Below are 13,442 nucleotides of genomic sequence, written 5' to 3' on the forward strand. Positions count from 1 at the left end.
AGTTGTTTTATTAGGATATTTATGACTGGTATTTGATTTACAATTGCAAAGTTATATTTTGCTGCACTTGACAGATTTTTTTTTCACCATTGAGATATTTTGAAAGAAAGTTAGAATTTTCTGCCAGGCATTCACTTGTGCCCTTGATTGAGCCCTTGGCTCACCTCCATGGAATGTTGCTTTATCCAACTGTGCATGAACAGATGCTATGAGAGGAGGAAAATAAGGTGGATCAATACAATGACCAGTTTTGGGATAGTAGATTATCTGGGGCTTCTCTTTTCCATGGGTTTGTAGCCATTCAGACGTTATATTAGCACAGAATCCACTATTCCAGTTATGATCATCCATGCCAACAATAAACAAGAAAGGTTCCCGGGCCTTTTCCAGTGGAATAAGACTCTAGCGATTGGGTTCTTCCAGTGGGTTGTTCCAAATATCCACCATATCCAAAAGGCCTGACGATGATTTTTTGTTTTCCTAGATCATTTTGGAGATTAGGAATAATCATATCCTTGTAATGAAGAGGACATACTGTATTGGCCACACAGGTATTGATAAGTTCAGTGGCAGTGCTACCTTTCAAGAAAGATGCCATTGAGAGACACAGATCACCTCCTTTGGAGAAACCAAGAAGCCCAATACTAGGACCTCTCACCTGATGAAAAGAGAAAAATAACAAGCTTAGAAATGGAGGACATAAGCAATAATTTTACATGTTACGTAACTTTCTCAAATATAATTTGCTTTCCTTATGCAACAGTCTACAAAGTTCCAGTGTGTCTTCTACTGTCAAATGATTTCTTAGTATACAAGCTATCCCTTGGTATTTATGAAGACTGGGGTCAAGAGTACACCTTCCTCCTTAACATTAGAATCTTTGGGTCCCTTTAAACCTAGATGGTAGCAAAGAGTATGTATCGTTTCATTTATAATCATACCAAAATGTCTTAATTTTCTGCTACCAGACAAAGACAGCTGAAAGAAAACTGTAATACTATTATGACACTTGCATTAATGATGATTCCTTAATATCACCAAAACACTGTTCCTATTCAAATTGTCTCAAAAATTTCTCTTTATAGTAAAAACTTTCTCACTATGCATTTGCATCAGTGCTATAAATAAGAAAAATTAAGCCCCAGAGCCTTATTTCGGATGTTAAGGCATATGGCACATATAGAACAAGGACTCAAGGTTCGTATTTTCTTAATACAGTGCTCAGTGAATTATGTAAACACAGAACTAAACAGTAAGTATTAAGAGATAGGTAAGAAGAGTGGAGGCGGAAATAATAGTCCTGGTAATCTTTAAGAGAGTGCTTGCATCTCATACATAGTTTCCACTCCCAGTTCCTGCTAGGGTTTTGGGTCCAGCCCTTTATTCACTCCACCCAAGTCCTTCTGCATTTAGGTGAGTCTCAGGCCTTACCTTTTGGGTGTTGAAGCATAAAGTTCACAGCTTCTTCAAAATACTCCAGGTGGATCTCACCCAAATATTCTGGAAGATCCTCAAATCTGAAGCACAGCAAAGCCATGTCCAGCCAGCAGGTTGGCTCTGTATTCACAAAGGCCACCACCACTTCCAAATAGGTGGATGATCCCAGGGAAGCTGCCCTTGCCTGGAGAACATCACAAATCAAAGAAATTTTACTTTCTCAAAAAGAGAACCTGGGTTTGAGATTTGGGCAGTTAGCAAGTAAATTTTTGAAGCTAGAAAGATTAGGAGTGGAGGTTAGTGAAAGAAGACACGGTTTTTGCTTCTTGTGTTTTATCTTTTTTTAATGACACACAGAAAAGAGACGCAAAATTCTTTATTTTCTTCTGAATTTGTCACATATTTCCACAAATATTATATAAGTAAATCAAATTAGAAATAGCCTGTGATGAGATGTATGATTTTCTATCAACTATTCGTTTTCATTTCCTTCAAAAATCATACCTGAGAATGCTTTGAGAGCTGTAACATGCACTATGTATAGGGCGCTTACTAGAATACACTCCTCACCTCCGCCTGTACCACCTTAAAGAATGCCATCTCCAAATACGCATCTTGTTTTTTGCTCCTGAATATTAATACGTGCTGGTTCTTTGGACTATTCCCTCTCCTCCCACTTTTTTTTGATCTGATTGACTCCTTAGTCTTCAAGCCTAAATTTAGATCTCTTTTCCAAAAGCCTTCCTAGATCCCCCCAGGCTGAGTGGGGTTAAAGACCCCTTTTATATGTTTGTATCAGCAAACTGGGCCTGAACCTCCCCTACCATAGCAAAGCTGCGTAATGGGAAGTATACAAGCTATCCCTTGGTATTTTGAAGAAGACCCACCATCTTCCAAGGCAGTTGGTTCCTTCTCACATCACTCTGTCTCTTAAAGTCACTGGCCTTATTCAGCAGCAACATAATGAGACCTTTGTCTTGCTTACAGTAGCACTTGCCACACTATTTTACAGGTATAATGTTATTCGCCAGCATTCTCTATTACACTATAAGTGTAACAAGGTCCATGCTTGAAGAAGACTTTTTCTGGCACAAGTTAAATTCTTTCACCACACTTAGATTTATTTATTTATTTATTTTACTAGTTGATGTTTACATATTGTCATTTTACAAATAGTTGTTCAAGATACAAAAATGGAACATGTAAAGTGGGAATTCAAACAGCAAGATCGCAAACAGTTCTGTTCAACTGTCCAACAAAAACTTAGTAACTTGGTTGTCAATCCTATACACTTAAACATACATGCAGTTATCCATATCTTCATTTATGTTTAGATTAAACAAACTAAAGCAGGTTAAAATCATTCTGAACAAAGAATAATAGTATTGCTGGATTTTACATCATAACACTCTGGGATCAGCACTGAGTACTGTAGTGCCTTTTTTAAAAAAAAATTTAATTTAAAGAAAGGCTAAATAAAACAGAAAATGGGTAGAAATACCACATAATTTCAAAGAAAAAAATAAACAGTAAGAAATCACTAGTTGATGATTACAGATTGTCTTCTTACAAATAGTTATTCAAGATACTAAAGTGGAGCTTATAAAGTGGGGATTCAAATGTGAGATTGCAACCAGTTCTGTTCAACTACCCAACAAAAACTTAGAAGTATGGTTATCAATCCTATACACTTAAACATACATGCAGTTATCCATCTCTTCAATTATGTTGAGATTGAATAAACCCAAGCAGGCTAATATCACTCTGAACAAAGAATAATACTATTGCTGGGTTTCACATTATGACACTCCAGGATCAGCACTGGGTATTTTAGTGTCTCTTTTTCTTCAAAGTATCTGTTCATTTCATCATTGTCATATGATCAGTTCTCATAAACTGTTTATAGATTCTACACATGCATGAGTCTTAACATGTATTTCTATCCTTTCTATATCAGAGGTAGAAACAAAACAAAGCAAGGCAAAACAAAACATATTCCTATAAACACACGAAATGAAATAAACATATAAGACCATTGTACAAATCGTTCTATCATAGTTCCTGTGTTGTCTCTTGTTATCTCCAATAGAATTGGCTATATCATCAGACATAGTATAATTGAATATGTCAGTAAATAACAGTAATAAAAACACAACTTTGTATATAATATATAATTTCAAAGACCGGAAGTTATCAAATCAGAATGTGTATTGCTGAGTCTTGTCATCTTCAATGTAGTTGCCTATACTCTCAGACTTGATACTATCAATCCTATCAGTTTTGAATAAAATTTTCTCTGCCTCATTTCTGTTATGCTCTTTTTTGCCATCAAGTTGTCTGCTTATCTTCTTCATTCTGTTTTCTGCTCCATACATTGAGGCCTCTCTGCCACTATTCCTGAAATCCTAGTACTTTTCTCTCTCTAGAATGCCCTTCAGTATTCTCTGTAGAGTTGGATTGGTGGTTGCGAACTTCCCAGGTTCCTCTTTGTCTTGGAAGCATCTTGTTTCTCCATTAATTTCTAGAGACAGTTTAGCAGGGTGTATCAATCTGGGATGGAGGTTATTTTCTTTCTTGGCTTGGAATATTTCGCTCCAGGCTCTTCTTGACTTGATGGTTTGTGTTGAGAAGTTTGCTGTTATTCTGATGGGCCTTCCCTTGAAGGTTATCTGTTTCTTGTCTCTAACAGCTTTTAATATTCTGTTCTTATATTGAATTTCTGGGATCTTGATTATTATACGCCCAGGTGTAGCTCTGTTTTGGTTGTAGGTGGCTGGAGTTCTGTATGCCTCATATATCAGAATATCATTTCCTTTTCCTATGTTTGGGAAGTTTTCCTTAATTATTTCTGTAAATAACCTTTGTATTCCTTTGTTTGTATCCCAGCTTCTTCATTTACATTCTTTATTCTCAAGTTATAGATCCTTTTGTCATCTTCTAGCCTTTATATTGTTTCTGCTTGTTTCCTTGTTATTTTTAAAAAGTTTTCCCTTTCATACTCCCACATTGCAAAATTGTCCTCCAGTTTGGATAATCTGTCCTTAGTTTCTTTCAAGCTGATTTGCCATCTTTCCATAAAGTTTGTAATTTCCTGGTGATCTCTTTGAATCTGCTTCATGTATTCTATATTTTTTTATATTCTTCACCAAATGGTTCTCTCCTGCGTTTGAGTTCCTCCCTTTTTCTGTCTGTGTCTGCTTGAGGGGTGCTCAGTATCTCTAATCTTCTTATATATTGCTTTATTTGGCTAAATATTTCACTTTTGAACTTGTCTATGAGGTCCCGAATATATCTCTTTATGTCCACTGGCACTGTATCTGATACTGCATGTTTGCTGTTCTCATTCTCCTTTGTATTTACCTGTCCTGTGTCAATGTTCCCAGGGTTGGGGTCTGGGGACTTTTTGTTGTTGCCTCCTCTTCGCATCTTTTTTGCTTCTTCCAGGAGGCCCCAGTTTCTTTCTTTGTTGGTTACAATTCTTCCAAAGTGTGCTGGCTAGATGACCCTTCACATTGCAGTGTGCTAGTGAGTTGCAGACAGGGACAGTGTATGCTGGCCCCTCCCCTCCAGATCAGTCAAGCTGCTGTGGCCTGCACTGTATTACTTTGCACTGCCTCCCCTCTGGACCAGCCAAACCTCTGAGGCCCCACTGGGCCAGTGTGGTTAGTGTGTGCTACCACTGCAAGAACTTGACCTCAGATAACCTATTGGGTCTCACCCAGGTTATGTGACCCAGGCCTAGCTCACTCCACCAATCCCGTTGGAGAAGGGAACAATTGACTGAAGTCACTGCTGCCCCTTGTGCTTGTCAGTCCTGCCCGGTCCCAGAATGTCATCTGCAGGAGCCCCCCTATTGATGGAATGGCTCCACTCCCATCACTCACCACAGGTTGTGTAGGCTCCCCACCAACTCAGCTCTCTGTTCGGCTCTCTGACCCACGAACTCAGTGTAACTGCACCTCCAGTGAGTTGAAGCAGCGGGACCTTGGATGGCTTGGCAGGTCATGGGTCGTGGCGGGACCCCGGCCAGTCTCAGTGGGACCCCTGGCAAGCCACAGCGTTGGCCAGTTGCCGAGGGACCTCTGATGGTTGGCAAGTCGCCTTTTCTTCTTGGGACCAGAGAATTCATCTCCCTCTGTTGGGGTCCCCACTCTGTATTATGTTGAATTCTAAGTTGACTATCTCAGGGAGCTTCTGTAGCCAGTTGTTATCTATCTACCATCTTTGCTCCTCCTAGTCAATTTATTTATTTTTCTGTCTGATTAAACTCCATACAAATGCTAGCTAGAAACTCCCTATATTCCTCTTTCCTCAAACACTCCTTAGAACTCAGCTATAGAGAAAGGTCACAACCAAGTGACAACAGCCTGTAGCTTGTAGCTACAACAGCATGTAGCTACAACAGCTTGTAGCTACAACAGCATGTAGCAGAAAATGGTTAGAGCCAGGCATGGGTCAACAGAAATTATAAGTCATTTATATTTTCTTTTAAATTCACAGGTTCACTGACCTTCCCATAAGATACATAAAGATTCATAAGATTCACCTGTCTGGAACCTCCATCACTTCCCTTGCAAAAATCAAAATCTCAAGCTTAGCATTTCCCAGCATTGTCTATTACACTATATGTGTAACAAGGTCTATGCTTAAATAGGCTACACAGTAGACACTGAAATAGTTAATGCAAGATAGACACTGACTTGTGTGGGGTATCAGCATAACTAAGTTTTTTTAAAATTAAAAGTTAGAAAGTTCCAAATTAATCAATGTGATTTATTGAACTCCTACTACACTGCTGTGAAAGACTCCAGAAATATAGAGAAACAGAAATATGGAAGATCCAACTCCATCCTAACAGTTCACAGTGAAGAGAACAGCAGCCTCTAGTTAAGAACTGCTGATGATTTGCAAAAACAAAACAGTCTGTTATTTTGGATAATAATCAAAGAGGTCAGCTCCAGCTTTCTGGGCACTGTGTCAATCAAGTCTAGCATTTTTATGTAGTAGGGGTTTAAGTCAGGAATTTGGTTGCACTGGGTGAATCAGAAGTGGTCTTATATCCAGGTCACTTCTACCTAGCCTGCTTCCCTTTTTGTCAGACTGAGGTTTCTCAATCCCAGCACTACAGCCATTTTAAGCAAGGTAAACCTTTATTCTGGTGACTGTCCTGTGCACTGTGCAATGTTTAGCAGCAACTCTGGCCTCTACCTGCTAGATACCAATAGCACATCCCCCTGCGGTTATGACTACCAAAACTGCAGATACTGCCAAATGTCCCCAGAGGAAGTGGCAAAGTCACCCAGATCGAGATCACTGATAATATTTATTTTAGGGAGAAGTGGAATGTCAGGGAATTTTGTGTTTCAGTGATTGTACGGCATTGGCTCTATTTGGACTTAACCTCTTTGGAGAGACGACAAAAGTAACTTTTGCTCCTGGATCCAATCATTGGATTTCAAAACACACTCATGCGGCTGGCGTGAAGAGAATCTCAATATAAGTGGAGTGCACCGCTCAGCATCTGGCTAAAGCACTGCCAATGCCTCCAAGGATGGCCATGGAATTTAAACTTCCATTTAGAGCATTTGACTGACACTGGACAAGGCAAGCAGTTTAGAGAAGTTTCACAACCACGTGTCTCTAGGCCACAGAGCATTTTTCAATCTTCTGGCAGCAGTGTCTCACCTGGGGGCAGGAAGAGGGTGGCCCGCACCCGGCCCTCCCGCACAGGCACGCGCCGCACCCCGGGCGCCAGGAAGTGGCGCTCGTGCACCGCGCTGGCCAGCAGCTTGCCCTGGTCCGGCTCGTGTCCGTCCAGCACCTCCAGCTCCACCACGAAGGGCGTCTGCACGTCCCGCTTGAGCAGGCTCCAGAAAGGCCTGTCGGGCTGCATGGCCCAGAGCAGCCCCATGGGCTCCAGGCTCAGTGCAGCCTCCATTTCGGACCTTGAGCGGGTAACAGCTCGTGGACGCTGTGCCTGAGCTTCTGAGGCGAAGGGAACCTGGCTCCTGGCTGGGCGGGGCTGGGGCTGCGGGTGGGGGACAGGGGTCAGGGCTGTGAGGTTCTGGCTTTGGAGCTGAACCTTTAACACTCCCACTGGGGGTGGACTTTGGTAATCAGTTGGTAAGTGACAGCAGAGGAAATGAGATCAAGTCAAATTCCAGCACTTCCATGAGGGCAAAGACAGTTTTTAAAATAACCTTCAATGAAGAATATTCTCTGTCTTGGACCGTTTATATGTTGCTATGACAGAATACAGGAAACCAGGTAGTTTATTTAAAAACATTTATTTCTTACACTTGGGACTGGAAGGCCAAATCGGAGGGGTCACATTTGCAAGGGTTTTCTTGCTGTTATCCCTTTGCAAAAGGCAAAAGAGCATGCAAGAAAGGTTGGGGGAGATTTAATTAATCCTTTTTGAGGAACCTACTCTGGGGATAACTAACCCATATCTGCTATAAGGGTAGTGCACTCAGGAAGACAGAACCCTTGAGGCCTAATCCCTTTTGAAGGTCCTACCTCTCAACACTGTGACGTTGGGGATTAGCATCCAGCACGTGAAGTTTGACAAAAAAGGCACACATCACACAGGTATACAGTTCAGTGAATTTTCACAAGCCCAACATACATACATATATACAGTCAGACATACATGCCTTTCCATGTAACCAAGTAACAAGATTCAGACAGTGATTACTATTACCAAGTCCATAGAATTAATTCTTAGTCTTGCTCCAAGCATTTCCTCCTTCCTAAAATATATTTGTCAGTTTTGCACTACTACAACAAAATACCTGATGCAATTAACTTAGAGTGATACAATGTTTATTTATCTCACTGTTCTGGAGTACCCCAGTCCAAGATTGGACTGCTCCCTGTATTTCTCTCTCTCTCTCTCTCTCTCTCTCTCTCTCTCTCTCTTTCTCTCTCTTTCTCTCTGTCTCTCTCTCCCTCCTTTGTTGCCTCCTTTCTCTTCCCTTGTTTCTTTTGCTACATACCTAGCCCTTATTATTGTGTTTTATTATGAGACAAGGTCTTGCTAAGTTGTCCAGGATGACTTCATACTTGCCATCTTTCTGTGTAAGTCTCTCAAGAAATGTATTACAGGTGTGTGCGGCCACTCTTGGTTTAGGCAGTCTCATTTCTTTAGTCTTCTGATGAGGGTGCCAGATGGTCATGGTGGGGCCCGCCAGAACCCATACCACAAGTCAGAAGTAAGAAAGACACTGAAGTGGTAGGGTCCTACAGTCCCCCTCAAGAAGTTTCAATAGCCAAGGACGTCTCAAGGGTTCCACTACCTCCTATTAGTATGAGGGACGCGATGAATATCAAACCAATGCAATACTTTGTCTTGATTCAAATACCACAGGTTAATTTTTCAACTTTATGGGAATAAATTGTACAGTATGCTTGCTTGCTTTCCTTTTTTTGTGTGTGTTTGCCAGGCAGGTGCTGTACTGATGAGCTATACCCTCAATCTGTATGTTTTCTATAGTCCCCATTTTCTTTCACTCAATACTATAGTTGTGAAAATCATCAATATTGTACAGTGTATTTGTAGATTATTCATCTCCTTGCTAAAAACTAGTCCATTTTTGCTCCCTCACAATGCTTTCTGCCATGATGTGATGCAGCCAAGGGGGCTCTCACTAGAGGTAGTACCATATGTTTGAACTTAAATAATCTCATTTTCTTTATAAAATATCCAGACTCTTGTACATTGCTATATTAACAGAAAATGGACTGCTTTAACAGCAAAGGTCCTCATCCACATTTGTCTCCTGTTACTGAAATATCTCCTCTTTTTTTTGTTTTGTTTTTTTCTTTTTTTTGGAAACAGGATCTCTCACTATATAGTTCAGGCTGTTCTTAAATGCACTGCATAGCTCAGACTGTCCTCAAGTTTGTGACCTTCCTCCTGTCTTGCTCTTCCAAGTGCCAGGATTACAGGCACGTGCCAGTACACCTGGCTACTCAAATGTCTAAGCATTTGGTGGCCTCTGATGAAATGTCTTGTGTACAGTAGTAAAAATACCCAGTAAAAGAATAATTTTTCCATCTATGAGTTTTTGTATAGAGTGAAATTAAACCTGGGGTCAATCCTTTTTCTTGAAATCAGTCCCAATAATTTTTTTACTTCTGGTAGGGAGACACAAGGAATGGTGTAGGGAAAATGATTTGTTGAATAGTCCTGCAGCTCATTTTGGAGACTTTTGTTTTAGGAAAGTGAAGCAGAGGACAAGAGTTCAGGAGGTTCCAGAGGTAGAATTTGTATAGGCTGTAGGACCTAGAATGTTAGTGAAATTTGTTACACATTGAATTAGGGGGTCACTAGAGCCACAGATTGATTAGTATTTGGGAAGGCAAATCCAACAATCTGTAAGTTTCCCTTGGTGATGGACTGGCAGAGGCAGACTTGTATATTGTTCTTGCAAGGAAAAAGAGAACAAAATAAATCTAGAAACAAGGAAAGGGTGTATTTGCCCACTCTGGTCATCATGGGAAATCTGTCTACCACATATCCCAAGTGCCTCAACTCCTAGAAATTTTCAAGATTAATTCATCAACAGAAGTATAGATTCAATTCAGAGCTGATATTTTCCTTACTCAGGAAAAAGGTAACAGGAATCAATTCCTTTAATCTTGACCGCACAAGGGTTGGTCAACAAGACCTGGAATGGGACTTGTGCGGAGGTTGTAATGTCTGTTTCAATAGGCAAAAATCTCCTTGCTAATACATTATGGCGTTTTAAATCTTTATCTCCTAGTAGAGTACTATGGAATGATTGTTGTTACAAGAATATAATTCTTATTTATAACATTCATTGTACCTTTACAATACAGAAGTATGTGACTTTTTACTAATTTTGGATGAAAGGAAGTTAGCGACAAGTACCTGGGGAAGCCTTTAATGATTTTGAGTGGGACATTTTATTTAATTTCAAGAGTGACTGTTAGTTTCAAAAGGTCTGTATATAGGTCTCTTGTCCAGGATAAATGGAAAGTTTGCATAATTTTGGGATTTGAGCATTCATTGGTACACTAGCCCAGAGGACTAGGGATGGTAAACACAAAGACATGTTGTAAGACCAGCCATATTGCATTTAATTTGTCCAGTGAATGTGTTCTTTGGCTGCTGTGGTGCTAGAGGGGTTGCCCTAGGTAAGGATTAATTTTCTAAAAGGACTTCAGCTAGTGTTGAGGCGGTGGTTTGTCAACTAAGGGAGAGAAACTGCAAACAGTGACTAAAACATTTTTGTATCTGTGTCATGGAGATACTTGGTTAAAGTCCATCTGCAAAATCTGAAACGATCCATTATGGAGGTCAAAATTACCAGAGGCTGTACTCATTAGTTTTCTAAGATATAATTTAGGACAGATGTATCTGGCCAGATAAGTACTTTTGCATCTTCATTGAATCTGCCACACCAGTATTGTTTCATAAGGTGACCATCATTTCCACGGGCTTTGTCAGTGGTGGTTCCATTTCCCTGTCAATGCAGAATGGTCCTTCAAGGAGATGGGCAGAAAGGAACCCCCGTCAGGAAGGGAAATGATCCTTCTCCTTCTTTACATCTCTTGGGTCTCACGAGAAAGTATCAAGAAATTACAGCGTCCCATAGAGTGCACAAGAAAGAAAATGTCTACTCTTCCAATAGACCAAAGAGTTCTTTGCTTTTGCAATAGAACCCATATGAGTCCATCACACTGTATTAATTTCTAAGTGTAAAATTATATCACCTCCCTCTTACAAAACTAAGTCATTACCTTGCTTGTTCAATTAAATACATTTAAGGCCATTTATCAACTACCATGCTCCTATGTTTGTAGTTTTACCATTATGTTATTTTATGTGTACATGAATGTTCTACTGTGGACTAAGTATATATGAACACACTTGAGTATTTCCGTCACTGAATCTCTGAGCCTACTCTTTACATTTTTCCAAAATGCCTCTACCATTAACTCCATTTTGGAAAACTTACACAGACCGTATGTAAAATTCAAGTGGCAAATAACAAACTGATATAAGGTGGCCAGCATTTACAAGGATGATTTACTTTCTTAATAACAAACACTGCCACAAGCCAATAGGAAATAGATGAGTGCAAGAATGGAAGAGGGCGTTCTAAAAGGACAAAAATATTTTCCCAGTAAGAAAGGAAAATATGGGCTGGGAATGTAGTTCAGTAGCATAGCACGTGTTTATGCATGAAGCCCCAATTTCAATCCCAAGCAATAAAAAAAATAATATTCAACATGACTAACAAAATCCATACAATACAATCCTCTTCATAGTGCATAAAATGTGTAAAATTGAAAGGATTCCAGACACACATATGCATACACAACCATACTATACCCAATGGTGGTAAAGGTACAATGCAAAATAGGACTGTTACATCCAGTGATTCAGATCTGGGAGGACCATCTTTCCTGGTATTAACACTACAGAATCATACAACTATTTAAAATCCTTATCCCATGGCCTGGTAAGTACAAGGTTATCACTTTGGTCCCTGGTACCAAAAACAAACAAACAAACAAACCAAAACCAAAAAAATCTGATCCTAGTAGTAATTTTATCACAAAAATATCTGTTACTAAAAATAAGCACACCCTGCCGGGGATAGAGCTCAGCAGCAAAGCGCCTGCCTGGCAAGTACAAGGTTGTGAGTTCCATCACCAGGACCAAAAAAAAAAGCAGTTATGCATACAAAATCATCTATAGACAAGTACTTTCACTGTAGCACCAGACTTTGTGACAATAGCATATCAAAAATGTAAAGGCCCCCAAAATAGAGGATATGTTCAATGAAGGGTAGTGATAGTGATCTATAAACTGTAAGTCATGCTGTTTAAAAAATCATTTGTGAAGAATATAATAAGTGGTAAAATGCTCACTACACACAATAGAATCCACTTTCTGAAATATTTAAAAGCCTGGGGGGAAATGGAAAAAGGTTAATGGGACTGATTTCTAGATGATAGAATTATATGCACCACATTTTCTTTTTTTTAAAATTTTATTTAGGGAGGAAAAAAACAGAGAAAGGGTACAAGTTATACAGATTTATAGAAAAAAATAAACAGTAGGAAATCACTAGTTAATGGATTACATATTATCATCTTAAAAATAATTGTTCAAGTCACAAAATTATAGCATGAAAAGTGGACATTCCAACAGTGAGACTGCAAACAGTTCTGTTCAGTGATCTAATAAAACTCAGTGATATCATTTTCTATCTTATACACTTAAATATACATGCAGTTATATCGTTTAGAGCACTTTCTTTTCCTCTCTTTTGTACAATGACAATTACACATTTTGGGTTTTGTTGCTCCCACAGTTCTTATTACTTTTTTGGAAGGGAGTAGAACCAAATGTGACATAACAGAACAGAGTCAATCAAATCAAAAGGGTGGACATAATAGATAATGTAAAAGCATAATACAAGGTGATCAATAATGGTTACCATAATGCCTCCCGCTATCTCTAATAGAATTGCCTATATCATCAGTTATAATAAAATTGAACAAAACAGTAAAGAACAAAACCGACAAAACCAAAACATTGGAGACATTATAGGTCTTCAAAAGTAGGTAATAGTCAACCAGAATGGGTGTCATAATGAATCCCACTATCTTCACAGCTGTTGCCTAAACTTTCGAACCTGGTACTATCAAGCAAAACAGAATAGGGGGACATCAGTCAAAACAAGATGGTGAGAGCAATACAGGGCTTTAAATCAAGATAATGGAAAGTCAAAGTGGGTTACTATAATATATCCTGCTATTTTTATTTATTTTTCCCTTAATTAAAAGGATGAAAATAAAAAAGTAAATAATGGAGTGGAGATTGAGATAAAAGAGGGCATAACAGCAAAACAGCGCAGATCAAAACATAACCATTTAAGCAGAATAATGTTTCACCACAAGATAATCCTGACATAAAAGTAGTTACCATATTGTCTCTTTTCTTGAAATCCTTGAGTACAACTTCG

The 13,442-nt window shown here is 39.3% G+C and overlaps 1 pseudogene; it reads right to left on the reverse strand.

Annotated features, from left to right (window-relative positions):
- On the reverse strand, nucleotides 1–7,396 carry LOC100719795 (acyl-coenzyme A thioesterase 6-like; annotated as a pseudogene).
- Nucleotides 7,397–13,442: the final 6,046 nt, after the last annotated feature.

This window comes from Cavia porcellus, unplaced genomic scaffold, assembly GCF_034190915.1.
Source record: "Cavia porcellus strain 051 isolate PalLab524CR breed Dunkin Hartley unplaced genomic scaffold, mCavPor4.1 scaffold_31, whole genome shotgun sequence".
In the NCBI taxonomy this organism is placed as follows: Eukaryota; Metazoa; Chordata; class Mammalia; order Rodentia; family Caviidae; genus Cavia; species Cavia porcellus.